This window comes from Bufo gargarizans, chromosome 4 (genome assembly GCF_014858855.1).
Source record: "Bufo gargarizans isolate SCDJY-AF-19 chromosome 4, ASM1485885v1, whole genome shotgun sequence".
Taxonomy (NCBI): Eukaryota; Metazoa; Chordata; class Amphibia; order Anura; family Bufonidae; genus Bufo; species Bufo gargarizans.
Window position 1 is genome coordinate 419,290,082 of NC_058083.1, and position 18,835 is coordinate 419,308,916.

Here is an 18,835-nt window from a genome sequence, read left to right on the forward strand (position 1 = left end):
CTTGCAGCAGGACGGATCCGGCAGGCTGGTCTCCCTGTCGGATCCGTCCTTCCGCTGTTTCGCCGGACCGTCGTTCTGTCCCCATTGACTATAATGGGGACAGGGGCGGAGCTCCGGCGCAGAACGGCGAAAGCCGCCGGACTAAAAAGTCGGACATGCAGGACTTTTTAGTCCGGCAGCTTTTGCCGTGCACCGCCGTGCTGCGCCAGGGCTCCGTTCCCATTATAGTCAATAGCGACGGAGTGGCGGTCCGGCGATACGGTGAAACAGCGGAAGGACGGATCTGACAGGGAGACCAGCCTGCCGGATCCGTCCTGCCGCAAGTGTGAAAGTACCCTTACTGGTATAATGGCTTTGATGAACACTGATGATTACAAAATATGGCCTAAACATTAAAGTGTAGCACTCATTACACTGGTAACGATTGTCCAGAGAAGGGGCTTTAGTGTTCTGACATCCTGCTCTGTATCGAGTTCAGGAATTGAATGACATTTTATATATATATATAAATATATATATATATATATATATATATATATATATCCATGTGTGCTGGTTTTACAGCTCAATACCTTGTATATTATTCTTCATAGGCTAAGTTTGCAGAGTTGTAACATTTCCTAGACTTCAAGCATTGCTGTTAATTACTTTGAATTTAAATTTACACTCCTCCTCACAGGTATTGGGTATCTTACAACTCGAAAACAGTGTCACGCCTGGTCACAGGTTTTTTGTGGCATAGCAGCTCGGCCCTATTCACTTCAGTGGAGCTCAGATGCAATGCTGCACACAATGGAGGGGCAGATGACATAGTAAAGGAAGGCTAAAAACCCAATGAGGAAGAAGTCAATTTTTTATTAATGCAATCAGAATAACTCCCCGGATCAACAACCCATCTGTAGTAGCTGTAACATGTAATATTATTACATTCCAGAAATACATCCAGGCCCCTCTTCAACTCTTTTAGTGAACTCACCATCACCACCTCCTCAGGGAGACAGTTCCATAGTCTCACTGCTCTTACAGTAAAGATTCCTCTTCTATGTTTGTGCACAAACCTTCTTTCCTCCAGACGCAGAGGATGTCCCCTCGTCACAGTGCTGGGGATAAATAGATGATATTTTTTACATAGTTATTAGATCTCCCCTCAGTCGTCTTTTTTTCTAAAGTGAATAACCATAATTTTGATAATCTTTCAGGGTACTGTAGTCCCACCATTCCAGTTATTACCTTAGTTGCCCTCCTCTGAACCCTCTCCAGCTCTGCTATGTCTGCCTTGTTCACAGGAGCCCAGAACTGTACACAGTACTCCATGTGTGGTCTGACTAGTGATTTGTAAAGTGGCAGAACCATGTTTTTGCCACGTGCATCTGTGTCCCTTTTGATATACCCCATGATCCTATTGGCCTTGGCAGCAGCTGCCTGACACATACATTTAGTTTGTACTGGTGACTTGCATTATTCCTTCCCATGTGCATAACTTTACATTTGTCAGTGTTAAACATCATCTGCCACTTCTCTGTCCAAGACTGCAATCTATCCAGAGCCATCTGTAGCAGTATACTGTCCTCTTCCGTGTTGATTACTTTACACAGTTTAGTGGCATCTGCAAAAAATTATATTTTACTGTTCAAGCCTTCTACAAGATCATCAATAAATATATTGAAGAGAATAGGGCCCAATACTGACCCCTGAGGTACCCCACTAGTGACAGTGACCCAATCTGAGTATGTACCGTTAATAACCACCCTCTGTTTGCTATCCTTACCCACATACAGATGTTTTCTCCCAGTCCGAGCATTCTCATTTTATATACTAACCTTTTATGCGGTACAGTGTCAAATGCTTTGGAGAAGTCCAGATATACGACATCCATTGATTCGCCGCGGTCAAGTCTAGAACTTACCTCCTCATAGAAACTAAATTAGTTTGGCATGACCGATCCCTCACGAAGCCATTCTGATATGGCGTTATTTGCTTATTTTCATTGAGATACTCCAAGATAGCATCTTTAGAAAACCTTGACAGATGTTAACACCTTAGTGACCAGCCAGTTTTGGGCCTTATTCACCAAGCATTTTTCTTCCTTTTTTTTATCTTCGCCTTCCAAGAGCGATAGCTTTTTTATTTTTCCATCTATGTAGCTGTATGAGGGCTTGTTTTTTTGTGGGACAAGTTGTAGTTAATGGTGGCATTTTGGGGTGCTTATAACTTTCTGATTAATTTTTATTAACTCTTTCTGGGAGGGAGATGATATACGGTATAAATTTTGCAGCGTTCTTTTTTTGCATAAATATATTTTTATTCTCTGGGTCAGTACCATTACAGCTATAACAAATACAATTTTTTTTTTATGTTTTACTAGAAGCATAGAATGTTTCAGCAGATAAGAACCATTTGGCCCATCTAGTCTGCCCAATATACTGAGTACTATGATTAGCCCTTGTCCCTATCTTATATGAAGGATGGACTTATGCCTATCCCATGCATGCTTGAACTCCTTCACTGTATTTGCAGTTACCAATTCTGCATAAAGGCTATCCTATTTTTGTGTAATAAAGCCCTTTTTTTTTGTTAAAGAAAACATTTTTTTTACATTGCCGCATCCCAATTCTGGCATTTTTTAAATGTTTTTTTACAGAGTTCACCATAGGGGATAATGTACGGGATATTTTTTTAGTGCAGGTTGTTACAGAAGTGGCAATATTAAACATGTATTTATAAAACAAGCGTATTTTCAATGGAAAAAATGAATTTTATTTAAGAAATGTTTTTGTAGTCCTAAAAGGGAACTTAAAATATCTTTTCATTTCATAACGCCTACATTTAGCAGCCATTTCCTGCAGCATGTAAGGGGTTAAACAGCCCGGATCGGTGCTCCTGCTGGCAAGACTGTTAGAGCAGGAGCACGGCTCTCATGTGAGAGCCAAGCCCCCGGTCTCCGGTGCACGGGGGACCTGTGCTGTGCTTAGACTATGCCACAGTGAAAAAGTGGAGGCCTAGCCTGAGGCCCCTTAGCGACCACCATAAAAAGGCATATGGGTGGTCACTAAGGGGTTAAACTTACTAGCCTATAGTTTCTGGGCTTAGTTTTTGTCCCCTTTTTGAATATTGACACCACCAGAGGTCGCAATAACGCCTGTACAAGTGTCATAGACGCCAATTCAGGCCATTTTACTCCCAGGAAAAAGATTCATGCATATTTTTACGCATGGTCGTTTTCTAGTCAGGAGCGCTGTATCAGAAGCTGCCAGGTCCGGCACACGTAAAGCCCTGCCCATCTCGCAAGAAGCCCCACCCCTCACAGACATCTCTCTTACCAGGAGCAGCTCTAGACTACATTGTGGTTACAGGACCTTTGGTGATGTCACAGTCACGTGATCAGCCATGTGTGTGGGAGAAGTTAGGGGAACACAGGCTCGTGTAGGTTTGTGTAGGACTGTGCTGGTGGAGAATTCAGAGGTACTTTATGTATGGAAGGTGTCTTTAAAGCAGGGCTATGTCAGTGTAACCAGTCTACTGTGCAGTTTTCTGTGTGTAATGTGCACACAGTAGTTCTATCTGTGTAATGGACATGTAGCAGAGCTGTGTGTGCAATGTATATATAGTAAAATATATGTGTAATGGGCATGTGGTAGAGCTGTGTATGTAATATGTATTGTAGGGATTTTTTCTGGTAGGCAGGGTAAGCGGACACAACACAGAGGCAAGACCTGATCAGTGTTTATTCACACCAAAACAAGCAGAAAAGGAAAAACAACACTTTACTTGGTGTTAATTCACACAGCAAAATTACACAAATCACCTGGCACCTGCTCTCATGCGGCTCTCAGCCTGGCAGCGTGGAAGGTCTACTCAACTCCCATAACATAGAGATTCCACAGCTCCAGTATCACTTGGCGAATCACACCACACCCAGCTGAGCTGCTGGCTGGGTTTTTAAACCCCAGCCCAAAACCTGGCCTGGACAAGGGGAACAGCCACCGACCCTGCTCTTTGGCTGCTCCCAATAAGAACTGGCCCGGATTGGCTTTACAGCCACACTAAGTAAAAACAGTGTCAGCGAGCACTAGCTGCCGCTGACACACAAAATTACTGGTTCTTATCTCACCGAGGCCAGGAACCTCGGTGACACGTACCTTCCGTCAATGACGGACCCCTGCGTCTTCCGACAGTATACAGTAGTGTCATGTGGGCGCTGTGTATGGCAGCGTCAGGTGGGCACTGTGTATGGCAGCATCAGGCGGGCGCTGTGTATGGCAGTATTAGGTGGGCGCTGTGTATGGCAGCATTAGGCGGGCGCTGTGTATGGCAGTATTAGGTGGGTGCTGTGTATGGCAGTGTCAGGTGGGCGCTGTGTATGGCAGCATTAGGTGGGCGCTGTGTATGGCAGCATCAAGTGGGCGCTGTGTATGGCAGCAGTGGTCTTATGTTTAGTGTATGATGTTGGATAAATGTAAAATTGTCTACATTTATTTCTGCATGGTAGACTAGCAATGGTTTCCCTGCAGAAATATCAGCCTCATAACGTTATGTAGGCCTATGCATTATATATATGAATTACCGCAAAATTCGTACTCCTCCTCGGCTAAAATACTCCTGAAAATTGTTAAGAGCAGTATTTTTACTCTTCTGGAAAAAATGTAGTGCGACCTCTGGGCACCACATTTGCTAAGCGCCAATCCTGTGGGACAGACCCTCTCATATTTTAAAGGGAACCTGTCACCTGGATTTTGGGTATAGAGCTGAGGACATGGGCTGCTAGATGGCCGCTAGCACATCCGCAATACCCAGTCCCCATAGCTCTGTGTGCTTTTATTGTGTCACAAAAACTATTTTATGTATATGTATATGAGGCAAGTAAGAAGCCCAAGGAGCTGTTACTAAAGTTTCTGGAGCCGAGCCACGCCCACTGTGAAGGAGACCAGCACCACCCCGCATACTCTGAATCTCCTCCTTGCTCCCCAACGTCACAATGCTAGAGAGCCGTAATCTCGCAATGTGCGAGCTAGCGCATGTGCAGTTGGCTCCCTGAGGCTGATGCCAACACGGGGAAGGAACACTATGCCGACACTGCGCATGCACTAGCTCACGAATCGCAAGATCACGGCGCTCTAGCTTTGTGATGTCAAGGAGCAAGGAGGAGAGTCGAAGAATGCGTGGTGGTGCTGGGCTCCTTCACAGTGGGTATAGCTGGGTTCAAAGTCAGAGAACGCTGGACTCATCTCTCAAGCATTGAGGAGACAGGACTTATCTAAGGTTAATTTACATGTCTATAAAATCGTTTTTTGACACAATAAAAGCACAGAGAGTTATGGGGACTGGGTACTATTGCGGATGTGCTAGCGGCGATCTAGCAGCTCATGTCCCCAGCTCTATACCCAAAATCCAGGTGACAGGTTCCCTTTAAATAAGGGTCTGTCTATTAGATTGTATGTACCAAATGACCGGCTTGATATAAAGTAAAACACTTTATTGTATTAATATTCCATATGTATTAACTCTAAAACATCATAAAAAAACCTCTTAAAATACATAAAATCAAACCATTGAAATATATTGCATATATAACTGTGTATTCATACACGGTCACGGTCCCTCTATCTTACTGCAGTGCGGAGCTCACGTACTGCTATGTTATAATATCGAAAAGTTTATCTTATAGCTTAGAGCCACATAATGATCTTCATGTTACTATGAACAATCCTCGATAGTTTTTCAAGTTGGGATACAGCTACAATGTCTCCTATTTGTATCATTGAAAGGTTTTAGGCTCTTACCGCACCTTGAATGCCCCGATGTCTCTAGGTATACATACGTGTTGGGCGGCTTTCAGTTCCTGGTATTCAAACACCCGCAGGTGTCAGTAATTTTGCAGGTGTTACTGCTCCATCCTGCGCTAGTGCCGGCACTTTCTGACGTAGCGCTCGTGGATCTTTGATGCTTATTGGAGGTATTGGAGGTAATCTGTCTTTGCAGATAATATGCTTGAAACACTGTGGTGGTCTTTTTCCAGGTTTTTAAAAAATATAAATTGATATCGCATTGAAGTATTTACCAGACGCGATTCGAAACCTAACATGGTTTCTTCCTCAGTTGTGCTAGTTGTAATCAGAAAGAGCAACAGAACCACCTTTTATACCATGGTGATTCACAAAACTGGACCGGATTAAATTTCACTGGTATGATTGCTAAAATCTGGGACCGGACCATGTGAGAATAATATATTATTCTGATATTGCGTTTTTTTTTTTTGGGAGTTTTTTTATGCAAAGATACATTACATTTAACATATTGGAAATGTGACATATATTACATATGTACTGGATCTATTGCGGTACATACTTTCCATATCACATCTCTCTGTTAAAACATTGCATGGATGCACTTTCTATTTAAGAGACCGACACCATCAGAGGCTTTTAAAGGGAATCTTGTCACCTGCTTTTACCATTTTAAGCTGTCACCATCGCTATGTTCACTAAAGTACCTTATTTCCAGCAGTCGGCAGTTTTCTGTCGGCGGCCAGAAAACTTGCGCAGGCGCAGTACCACCTGCGCCTGCACGATCATCAACCTCCTGAGGGCAACAGCCTCAAAAGTCTCACTGGGCATGCGCTGAGCCCAGTGATGTAACCTGAGCACTGTTACCCTGAGGAGGTTGATGATCCCGCAGGCGGTACTGCGCCTGTGCGAGTTTTCTGGCCGCCGACAGGAAGAAGGACGGGGCATTTCTAGAAGGTAGACTATGACTTGGGGAGGGGGCAGAACCGTTTGCCGGGGCTGTGGGAGGTTATTTGAGGATCAGGAGGCGTTCTTGGGCACTGCAGGGGGTGTCACTGGGCACCGGAGAAGGAAAAAAACGCCCCTCTGGGCACCTTGGAGCCTCATTAGCATATCATAAAAAGCGCTTTTATATCAAAAGGACAAAACAAAATAAAGTAAAAAGAAGACTGCTGGAAATTGGCAAGATTTACCCACTCTTCTTTGCAAAAACACTCCAAATCTGTCAGATTGCGAGGGCATCTCCTGTACACAGCCCATTGAGATCACCCCACAGATTTTCAATCAGATTCAGGTCTGGGCTCTGGCTGGGCCATTCCAAAACTTCTTCTGGTGAAGCCATTGCTTTGTTGATTTGGATGTATGCTTTGGGTCGTCGTCATGCTGAAAGATAAAGTTCCTCTTCATGTTCAGCTTTCTAGCAGAAGCCTGAAGGTTTTGTGCCAATATTGACTGGTATTTGGAACTGTTCATAATTTCCTCTAGCTTAACTAAGGCCCCAGTTAGAGCTGAAGAAAAACAGCCCCAAGGCATGATGCTGCCACCACCATGCTTCACTGTGGGTATGGTGTTCTTTTGGTGATGTGCAGTGTTGTTTTTGGGCCAAAAATATCTTTTGGAATTATGGCCAAAAAGTTCAACCTTGGTTTCATCAAATCATAACACCTTTTCCCACATGCTTTTGGGAGACTTCAGATGTGTTTTTGCAAAATGTAGCCTGGCTTGGATGTTTTTCTTCATAAGAAAAGGCTTTCGTCTTGCCACTCTACCCCATAGCCCAGACATAAGAAGAATACGGGAGATTGTTGTCACATGTACCACACAGCCAGTACTTGCCAGATATTCCTGCCTCTCCTTTAATGTTGCTGTAGGCCTCTTGGTAGCCTCCCAGACCAGTTTTCTTCTCGACTTTTCATCAATTTTGGAGGGACGTTCAGGTCTTGGTAATGTCACTGTTGTGCCATATTTTCTGTCTTCACTGTGTTCCATGGTATATCTAATGCCTTGGAAATTCTTTTTTTACCCTTCTCCTGACTGATACCTTTTAACAATAAGATCCCTCTGATGTTTTGGAAGCTCTCTGTGAACCATGGCTTTTGCTGTGTGATGCGACTAAAAAAATTTCAGGAAAGACCAACTAGAGCAGCTGAACTTTATTTGGGGTTAATCAGAGGCACTTTAAATGATGGCAGGTGTCTGCTGACTCCTATTTAACATGATTTTCAATGTGAATGCTTAATTCTGAACACAGCTACATGAGGGTGTGCCCAGTTATAAGAGGGTGTGCACACCTATGCAACCACATTATTTTAGTTATTTTTTTTGTTTTCTTCCCTCCACCTAAAAGATTTCAGTTTGTGTGGAAAAAGTTCTGAAATGATTTATCTTTGTCTCATTTTTTATTTATTTTTTACAGCATAGAAACCTGACATTTTAACTAGGGTGTGTAGACTTTTTATATCCACTGTATATACATACTATTTTCAAAAAAGTGAACTCTGGGAATACGAATTATACTGACATCGCTGAGAAACTTTTCTATATTATAACATAGCAGTACGTGAGCTCTGCACTGCAGTAAGATAGAGGGACCGTGACCGTGTATGAACACACATCTATATATGCAATATATGTCAATGGTTTTATTTTATGTATTGTAAGAATATCGTTTTTTATGATGTTTTAGAGGTAATGCATATGGAATATTAATGCAATAAAGTGTTTTACTTTATATCAAGCCGTTCATTTAGTACATACAAGGTATATATATATATATGTTAGGTGGACTAGCAGACTGAGCTATACTTCGGTGAGCATTCCATTGTACATACTGTCTATTACATTGCTTAATTCTCTTAGGATACAAGGGTGTATGCTATCTGGATTCGGTAATTGGTGTGATTGGTCTGTTTTTATTAGAAACCGGCTATTATTCTAATGCTAGTGAACTCCTAAATAAAGTAAATAATGGTTAAGACAAACTATATGTGCTGTGATTATGTGCACTGGTCAGTAAAAATATAGCATTACATTTTCTGTTGTAAATATGTATAAAGGCCAAAAATCATTTAGATAGATGTAGATATTAACAATGGAAATTAAACAATGAAAAATGTAATAAAGAATACATGTTACATAATTTTTAGTCTATATTGGTCTTGCAGGCTCTGACATGTATGGTTTCAGCATCCAGGAAAACAAATAAAAATGTCCAGCACTGAGATGAATTAAAAGTCTTTGTGGCAGAAATAAGTAATCAAAGCCGTCTGGTCCAAGTGAAGAGGATAAGGAAAGAGAACGTCTACATCAAAGGAGACATCACTGGATGTAAGAGGCAGACGGGGAAGATTCCCATGGTGCTGAACAGATCTGTGCTAAAGGCAGAGATCTGTTCAAAGTGTGATTGAAATACAGTGCAGTACACTATAAAGTGTACTTTACTGTATTATACAGACATCAGACCCACTGGATCTTCAAGAACCAAGTGGGTCTGGGTAAAAAAAAAAAATGTTAAAAAAGTAAATTAAAAAAAAACTTTTATCCCTGATAAAAAAAATAATAATTCCCTATTTTATATATCACCGCGTCCATAACGACCCGATCTATAAAACGGTCATGTTACATTCCCCGCACGGTGAACGCCATAAAAATAAAAACTATGATGAAATTAACATTTTGCTCGCCTTACTTCCAAGAAAAGGTAATAAAAGTGATCAAAAAAGTCGTATGTACGCCAAAATAGTACCATTCAAACCGTCGTCTCATCCCGCAAAAAAATTAGCCCCTACATGAGACAATGGCCCAAAAAATTACAAAACTATGGCTCTCAGACTATGGAGACACTAAAACAAGTTTTTTGGGTTTAAAAAATATTATTGTGTAAAACCTTAATAAATAAAAAAAAGGTACACATATTAGGTATTTCCGTGTCCGTAAGAACCTGCTCTATAAAAATATCATATGATCTAACCCCTCAGGTGAACAACATAAAAATAAAAATGGTGTCAAAAAAGCTATAATTTTGTCACCTTACATCACAAAAAGTGTAATAGCAAGCGATCAAAAAGGTATATGCAAGCCCAAAATCTTACCATGATTGCATACTCATCCTGCAAAAAATGAGACCCTAACTAAGACAATCGCCCAAAAAATAAAAAAAATATATGGCTCTCAGACTATGGAGACTCTAAAATGATTTTTTTTGTTTACAAAATGATGATATTGTGTAAAACTTAAATAAATTTTAAAAAAGTAAACATATTAGGTATCCCTGTGTCCGTAACAACGTGCTCTATAAAAATAGTACATGATCTAATCTGTCAGATGAACGTTGTAAATAGTAAAACATAAAAACAGTGCCAAAACAGGTGTTTTTTGGCAAATTTTCCATTTTAATAAATTTTTTTCCCGTAACAAAGCAAGGGTTAACAGCCAAACAAAACTCAATATTTATTGCCCTGATTCTTTAGTTTACAGAAACACCCCATATGTGGTCTTAAACCTCTGTACGGGCACACAGCAGGGCGCAGAAGGAAAGGAATGCCATATGGATTTTGGAAGGCAGTTTTTGCTGGACTTGTTTTTTTGACACCATGTTAACCCTGTAAGTGTTCCACAAGAGTCAATGGCAAATGGAGATGAAATTTCAGAATTTCAATTTTTTGTTACTTTGCTTCACAAAAAGTGTAATATAGAGCAACCAAAAATCATATGTACCCTAAAATAGTACCAAAAAAATTGCCACCTTATCCCGTAGTTTCTAAAATGGGGTCACGTTTTTGGAGTTTCTACTCTAGGGGTGCATCAGGTGACTTCAAATGGGACATGGTGTAAATAAACCAGTCCAGCGAAATCTGCCTTCCAAAAACCACACGGCGTTCCTATCCCTCTACGCCCTGACGTGGGGCCGTAGAGTGGTGTACGACCACATATCGGGTATTTCTGTAAACCGCAGAGTCAGGGCAATAAATATTGAGTTTTGTTTGGCTGTTAACCCTTCCTTTGTTAGTGGAAAAAAGGGGCTGCGTCCTTAAGGGGTTAAACCATTTTCTACTCCTAAAACAGGCGTAGAAAATGGTAAATGAGACGGGCCTGCCAGCCCACCCCCGTTTCCTGCCCTGAAATACGCATAATTTAGGCTTATTTCAGTATAGTAAATGAAACTCTATGTTACTTCAACCTACTTAAGAAATACAGGTGGTGTCCTGAGGATACAGTTATAACTTGGTTCCGGTATCTGATGAAGATTAATTAACATGCAATGGTTTTTGGGTACCACTACACATTTTGCATTGGGCCCAGGATCTTAAAGTTATGCCACTTTTCATAGATCGTCTGCTCAATTTGTAAAGATAGCAAATCACTGATTAGAGCATTTTCTTAAAGACCCTTTAGAAAAGTAATGTCTGGATGACAGGGCTGTGACTAATACTGCCCAGCTTTATAGCACTATATATTGAACAGACAGGTACCTATTGATTTGAAAGCAAACTGAAGGAAAACTAAGCAGAAATCAAATTTACTTGCTTTACCTAGAATGTGTTTCTCAAAGTTCATGTTTGGCCGGCAGAAGAGAGGGGTGAACTAAGGTCACAAGAAAAGCCTCTAACGACTGACTAAGCAGCACAATTTTATCTTTCAAAGAAGGCTTGTTGTTTTTTTTCCTTTCGAGGCAGACGACACAGTGTGTTTCTTGCTTAGCTTTACGGGATGTTCTGCAGCCTCCAGTGGACAGAAGTTTGATGTGGTTTATGACATCATTCCTGTATGTCCCAGTGTCCACAAAAGGATTTGTTGTCTGCCCTATCATATGAGATTCAATAGGAGAAAATAAAAAAAGGTTGAGTAGTTCCACCAGGGCTATAGGCCCTGGGGAAAAGGCGCCAGAGGAATGGAGAAGATGTTAGTGTAACTAGAGAAAAAAGTATAAAATATAAAATAGCACCACAATCTAAGTGCCGTTCAGTAACTATTTAGGGAAGGCAGCACAAGTGTTATAGGGAGGTGAAAAAATATTTTTCAATCCCAATAGACAAATACCAGTGATGGGTGAACCTAGTCTGGTGGTTCCAAAGCAACTAAATGGATCCAACCGGACGTGATTCAAAAAAGAGAAAACACTATAGGAGGCGCCACTCCCAAGAGTATGGAGGAGATAGGTGTGGTAGGTAGTGCCCCCTTTAACCGGAGGATGGTGATGCAACAGAATATTCTCCTAAAAGGAGATTTGTGATTCTGAGAGTTAGAGTACTCACTTCACAGGGGGGTTAGTCACAGGATAAAGCTCAAGACACCCGTGACTAACTGCCCCCCTGGCCAAACTGCATTGGTCAGATGGTATCAATGCAGTTTATTGCAATAAAATATGCCAACGCGTTTCGGAGGTCTCACAATCCTCCTTCTTCAGGGGTCTTCTAACAGAGGTCTCCAGTACTTCAAGAAGAACTTCTGTTAGAAGACCCCTGAAGAAGGAGGATTGTGAGAACTCCGAAAAGCGTTGGAATTTTATATTTCAATAAACTGCATTGATCAGAAGCCTTGTCATTGGCTGCCATGAATTGATACCATCTGACATGCGATCCTGACCAGGGGGGCAGTTAGTCACGGGTGTCTTGAGCTTTATTTTAGAATCCTCAGGATGCTGGACACTTCTTTTTCTATAGACAGGTTCCCTTTAACATGTATTTTTTGTTGGGGGGGGGGGGGGTGCAGGTAGTTGATTGTGGGGAAAAAGCAATTCTTTTGTTACTTTTTCCGTTTTTCTTTTTTACTTTGTTCACCAGGCAGTTTAAATAACATATATATATATATATATATATATATATATATATATATATATGTGTGTGTGAAACTCGAAAAATTTGATTATCGTGCAAAGTTCAATTATTTCAGTAATGCAACTTAAAAGGTGAAACTAACATATGAAATAGACTCATTACATGCAAAGCAAGATATTTCAAGTCTTTATTTGTTCTAATTTGGATGATTATGGCTTAAAGCTTATGAAACCCCAAAGTCACAATTTGGAGGTACCCTTTGCTCAGGGGTATGGATTAATTAGCTGACTAGAGTGTGACACTTTGAGCCTAGAATATTGAACCTTTTCACAAAATGTTAGCTGCATTAATGCAATTCCTTTTACTTTGCATTACTGAAATAAATGGACTTTTGAACAATATTCAAATTTTTCGAGTTTCACCTGTATGTATATATATATATATATATATATATACATATACACACAAAAGTATTTGGACAAGTACACATTACACCATAGGCATTAATATAAAGTTTGTCATCTCCTTTGAATTCAGAGCAGTCTGATTTGAAGTTATTTGGGAGCAGCACCTATGCAAGTAGACAAACAAGGCAAGTTTGTGAGCGTTCTCCTATTTGATTTCCAGTGTGTGTTTGTATTAAGTGAGTGACTTAAGATTAAGTGACTTGAGATTCAGCGACTTTAGGAAGGGACTACAGCAAGTCAGTTGCTCACAATTGCACTGTATTGTATTTTTTCTTTCTATTTTCTAGCGTAATCCCCATTAGTATGTGTTGCATTATTGACAACGCAGGGGTACAGATAGGGCGATCTGTCACAAAGACCGGGATTGTCGACCGGTGTGTTGTCTTCCAGGTGCTTGAGTTCGACATATCGTAGATCGGATTGACAGATTATTGGGAGGGGCTGGTGAACATCCAGCAGTCATGGTCCAGATTGGAACCAATGACAAAGTTAGAAGTAGGTGGAGTGTCCTTAAAAGTGATTTTAGGGATTTAGGTCACAAACTTCGGGCAAGGAGAATTGTACTGACTTCTCTGTCGGCTACAGGCTCTAAATTAGGGATGGGCTGCACCTCAATGGGGAAGGTGCAGCTGTTTTGTGGGAGAAGATGTCTAGATGGTTGGAGGAGTGTTTAAACTAGGGACTGGGGAGGGTAATTACATTATAGGAGGAGAAGATGGAGACCTCGGGCGTGGTAATGAAACTAGGGGAAGAATGGAAGGAGGGGATTGTGGGGATTCGCTCTGGTAGGCAGGTTAGCGGACGCAGTATAGAGGCAACAACAAAGTCTTTGAATTAAACCAGGCATCCTCAAACTGCGGCCCTCCAGCTGTTGTAAAACTACAACTCCCACAATGCCCTGCTGTAGGTGGATACCTGTAGGCTGTTCGGACATGCTGGGAGTTGTAGTTTTGCAACAGCTGGAGGGCCGCAGTTTGAGGATGCCTGAATTAAACAGTTCAGTGTTTATTCACACATTAGGTAAATGACAAAACAATAAGTCCGCTACAAGGAAAACAGTCACCTTGTGATTCTGGTGTTCGTTCACACCATGCGGTAAACAAGAAGTCCTTGGACAAAGCTGAATCCATCTGCTTTCAAACCAACAAGGTAGCAGGCCTTAATCCAGTCCCAAACTCCCAGGTCCCAACACAGAGACTGACAGAGCTCCACTGTCAGAGAGGAGTAATCTACTCCCAGTAAGAGCCGTCCCGGATTAGCTTTTCACGCTATGCTAACTAGTAACGTGTCAAACAGCATTAGCTACCACTGACACCTGAAAATATTTGCTCTCTCTTCACCGAGGCCAGGAACACATACCTTCCGTCAACGACGGACTCTTGCGCCTTCCTACATACGTCCCCCCTTTGTTCAACCCTGAGGGGGTGAACACTTGCCAAACGAGTTTCCCTGCAGGCGGCCTGCCCTGTGTTCCACTGAGAACTTGAAGTTCTGTAATGACAAGAACCATCTGGTGACCAGAGCATTCCTATCTTTGGCCTGGCTCATCCACTTGAGAGGGGAGTGGTCAGTCACCAGACGGAACTTTCTCCCCAACAGATAATAGCGGAGAGACTCGAGAGCCCATTTGATGACCAGGCACTCTCTCTCCACTATACTGTACCTAGTCTCGGCTGGGGTGAGTTTGCGGCTCAGGAAACCAATGGGATGTTCCTCCCCATTGATTTCCTGAGAGAGTACAGATCCGAGGCCCACTTCAGAGGCATCGGTCTGTACCACAAACCCCCTCTTTAAGTCGGATGTTACCAAAACCGGTGACCCGCACAAGACTGACTGCAATGCAGAAAAAGCCTCTTCCACCTGGTCATTCCAGTGGACCATCACTGACTTCCTTCCCTTTAAAGGCCCTGTTAACAGAGCCGTTAAGTGGCAAAATGGGGAACGAACCTCATATAATAGCCCACTATTTCCAGGAACGACCTTACTTGCCCAATGACGTACCCCAGGTACTTAGTCTCCCCTAATCCTATCGTGCATTTCTTTGGGGTTTTTTGGTTTACCTCGGTGACACATACCTTCCATCAATGACGGACCCTTGCAGATTCCTACAGTATACTAATGCCAGAAGCCTGACTAATAAAACTGGTAAACTGCAATTAGTAATGTGTGAGGAGGACTATGACATAGTGGGAATAACTTAGACATGGCTGGATGATAGCTATGACTGGGTGGTTAATGTACAGGGTTACAGTCTGTTGAGAGAGGATCATCAAAACCGGAGTGGGGGAGGGATTTGCCTTTATGTAAAGTCTTGTCTAAAGAACACACTCTGGGAAGTGAGGGACATGAGCATATTGGGTCACTGTGGGTAGAAATAAATGGTGGCAAAAACAATAATAAAATGCTGATAGGTGTTTATTATACGCCACCTAATATACCAGAGTCCACAGAAAATCTACTACTAAACGAGATAGATGAGGCAGCAAACCATTAGGTCATTATTATAGGGGACTTCAACTACCCATATATAGACTGGTAAACTTGGCAATAACCAAAGACAATTACCTTTTCCAACTAGAAGGATGGCCATACTGGACTTAGTAGTAACCAATAGACCTGAGAGAACAACAGATGTGCAGGTTGGGGGACACCTGGGAAATAGTGACCATAAAACAATAACCTTCCAATTGTCATAAAAAATATAAATAAAATAGCCAACTAACTGGGACAAAGTTCTTAAAAAATAAAAATAAAATACAGCCACAAAATGGGATATTTTTTTAAGCATCCTAAACTCTAAATGTGAGAGGTACATACCTTTATGGGAATAAAAGGGTGAGGATCAAGAAAAAAACAATGTGGCTAAATAGAATTGTAAAGAAAGCAATAAATGACAAAAATAAAGCATTTCGGTAGGAGACGCCCACAGTTCATTTCGGCCCTTAAAAATCCTGACAATAAAGTGGTCACTGACCCATCAGTAATCAGTAAAATAGTGGGAGACTATTACAAATCTTTGTATGAAGATCGGTCTACTGCTAGTTTAGTTGACACCCTTTTAGATAAGGTACAATTACCATCGCTCACACAAGAACAGGTAGCACAGCTGAATGCAGGTATAACCATAGAAGAACTCCAGGTAGTTATTCGCCATCTGGGTAACTATAAAGCCCCAGGCCCTGATGGGTTCACAGGGGAGTATTACAAAGCGCTGCTCACCCAGGTATCCCCAGTTCTTCTGAGTCTCTATAACGCGGTGCTAGAGGGAAGGGCGCTCCCTGATAGAGAGAACATGTCTTACATTAAGCTGTTGCCCAAGGCAGGTAAGGATCCACTAGACCCAGGGTCTTACAGACCCATTTCTCTCATTAATGTTGACACGAAAATACTGTCCAAGGTTATGGCTGACCGTTTGGCGTCTATGTTGCCGGCTCTGATTGCCCCTGAACAGGTAGGATTTGTGCAGGGGAGATCCTGGACAGGGTCAGCCAGGACCTGGGGGAGGGAGAGACCCCAGCCATGCTCACCATTGATGCTGAAAAAGCTTTTAGTAATGTTAGGTGGGCATGGCTGGAGGTGGTATTGGATAAAATGGAATTTGTTGGGAAGTTTAGGATTTTTTTGTCCAGACTTTACGAAAACCCCAAAGCAAGAGTATGCACACAGGGTTTCCTTTCAAATCCTTTTCCCTTACAGAAAGGCACGCGCCAGGGTTGTCCCTTATCACCCCTCCTCTTCAATTTAGCCAGTCCGACCTTTTTGAGGGGATCAGGGTGGGCAAAAAAAATCTGAAAACAGCTTTATTTGCTGATGACATTATTCTTTTTCTGGCTAGGCCAAATGAACATATAGAGTGGATATTTGAGGAATTGAAGGTGTTTGGCACATATTCAGGGTACCGAGTAAATATGGCCAAATGCGAACTATTAACTTTGTTTCCAGATACCAGGGGCTCACAGCGGTGGGTAGCGAAGCTCCCTATCACCAGGGCCAAGGCGCATATTACATATTTGGGCATCAAGGTAGGGAAGCAGCCTCACTCCCTATATCAACTGAACTTTCCATCATTGATCTCTAAGATATTGGCAGACCTAGATAGATGGATCAACCTCCCGCTTTCTCTGGTAGGGCGTTGCCATCTAATAAAAATGATGGGGATGTCCAGGTTGTTGTACCCGTTGCAAACCATCCCACTTCTGCTTAGACATGCTGATATACAACAGTTAGAAAGGGGCTTCTCAAGATTCTTGTGGAGAGGAAAAAGGCCACGTATTTCCCTGGACAAGTTGAAACTGAGAAGGGAGCATGGGGGACTGAATTTTCCTGATGTGAGGGGTTACAACTTAACGTGCCTGAGTCGCCATCTGCTAGACTGGGCTAATAAGACATCCTACTATTCTAACTTGAAAGTGGAAATGCAATTGGCCTCACCATGGGATCTCATGGCTTTGGTGCACGCTAGCGTACCCAAGCTTCCGGCCTTTGTCAAGAGGTCACTTATATTGAGAGACACGATCCTCGCGTGGAAAATGTTGAGAAAACTGTTTCAATTGCCTTATCAATTTTCCAAGCATCTCCAGCTGTCTAAAAACCCAGGATTTCAGATGGGCGGAAATAGTAGGCTATTTGACAAGTGGGTCCAGAAAGGGATAACTAAGATGGGTGACCTGTTTAGAGAAGGGGAGGATCGTTGGGCTACTCTACAGGAGCTAGGAGAAAGATGGGGATTGCAGGAACTAGATTTCCTATCCTATATGCAGGTTAGGAGCTATAGTAAAAGCCTTGTCAGCGATCTGTCCCGGGAATGGACCCGGAATGAGTTTGATCTCTTCCTCAAGACTTCGGTTAGACCCACAATTTCCTCTTTATATCAGTTACTGAGGGACAAAAGGAGATCTAAGGATAGGAAAAAATATTTGACAAATGGAAAGTTCTGTTGGGTGAGGAAAATGTATATCAGCACATATGTTCGGGTTTGGCTGACTTGTATTGTGCGGTTATAAATGAACAGTGGCATGAGACACAGTTCAAAATATTGCACCGTGCAATTTATGGCTTTAATATCCCAGGCAAAAAAGGCAATACGAACAGGTTGATGACATGTCCCAAGTGTAAGCTAGGTGGGTCGGATCTATTTCATGGGCTTTGGGCTTGCCCATCACTGGCTGATTTTTGGTCACAGATGAGTAAGATACTAGGTGATGTTAGTAGTTTCAAAGGGAAAATCTCTCCAATGTTGGCTATCACGCATACAAGTGTCCAATCCAATTTATCTACAGGGAAGGACGGGGAAGGTGGAACCTTACATTTAGTACCGTTGGGTCATAACCTCTTGATAGTAGCAAAGCGTTGTATATTGAAGTTGTGGTTGGAATCAGCAGTTCCATCACGGGACATGGTCATTTCTCAACTAAAACATGTGTTCCACCTAGATTGGCTTAAAGCCCTAAACAATAGGGAACTTCTGGGGAGAAAACTTTATCAGGGGTGGAAGAAGTTTCTGATTGTTTACATTCCTGTTTCATAGTACCCTTGATTTATGTTTCCATTCAAGTTAACATCCTGGTATCTGATGGAGGACTTAAAAGATGGCCTAGGGGTTCTGAAAGTAGACTGAGTTGGGCTGAGTACTTTAGGTAGCTAGACTTGATTTATTGGGGTAGAGGGCGTTTCAATGGGCAAAGAGCAGAGAGGGTCGGGAGAGGGGAAGGGATAGACTGAGGTAGACTTAGGGGGAAAGGGATTGGGGGGTAGGGAGGGATGGGTAACGGGATGTTCTAATTTTGTGGCACAGGCAATTGTTTCCGGT

At 42.2% G+C, this 18,835-nt stretch overlaps 1 long non-coding RNA gene across 6 annotated transcripts in view; it reads left to right on the plus strand.

Moving 5' to 3' along the window:
• LOC122934283 overlaps positions 1 to 18,835 on the plus strand; it is an 898,769-nt gene that overhangs the window by 509,062 nt on the left and 370,872 nt on the right. The window contains exon 6 of one of the 6 annotated variants that reach the window (XR_006388650.1): positions 8,948 to 9,110. The exons of the other annotated variants lie outside the window; for them this stretch is intronic. This is a non-coding gene — a long non-coding RNA (uncharacterized LOC122934283). The remainder of the gene's footprint in view (positions 1 to 8,947; positions 9,111 to 18,835) is intronic. 6 annotated transcript variants of the gene reach the window in all.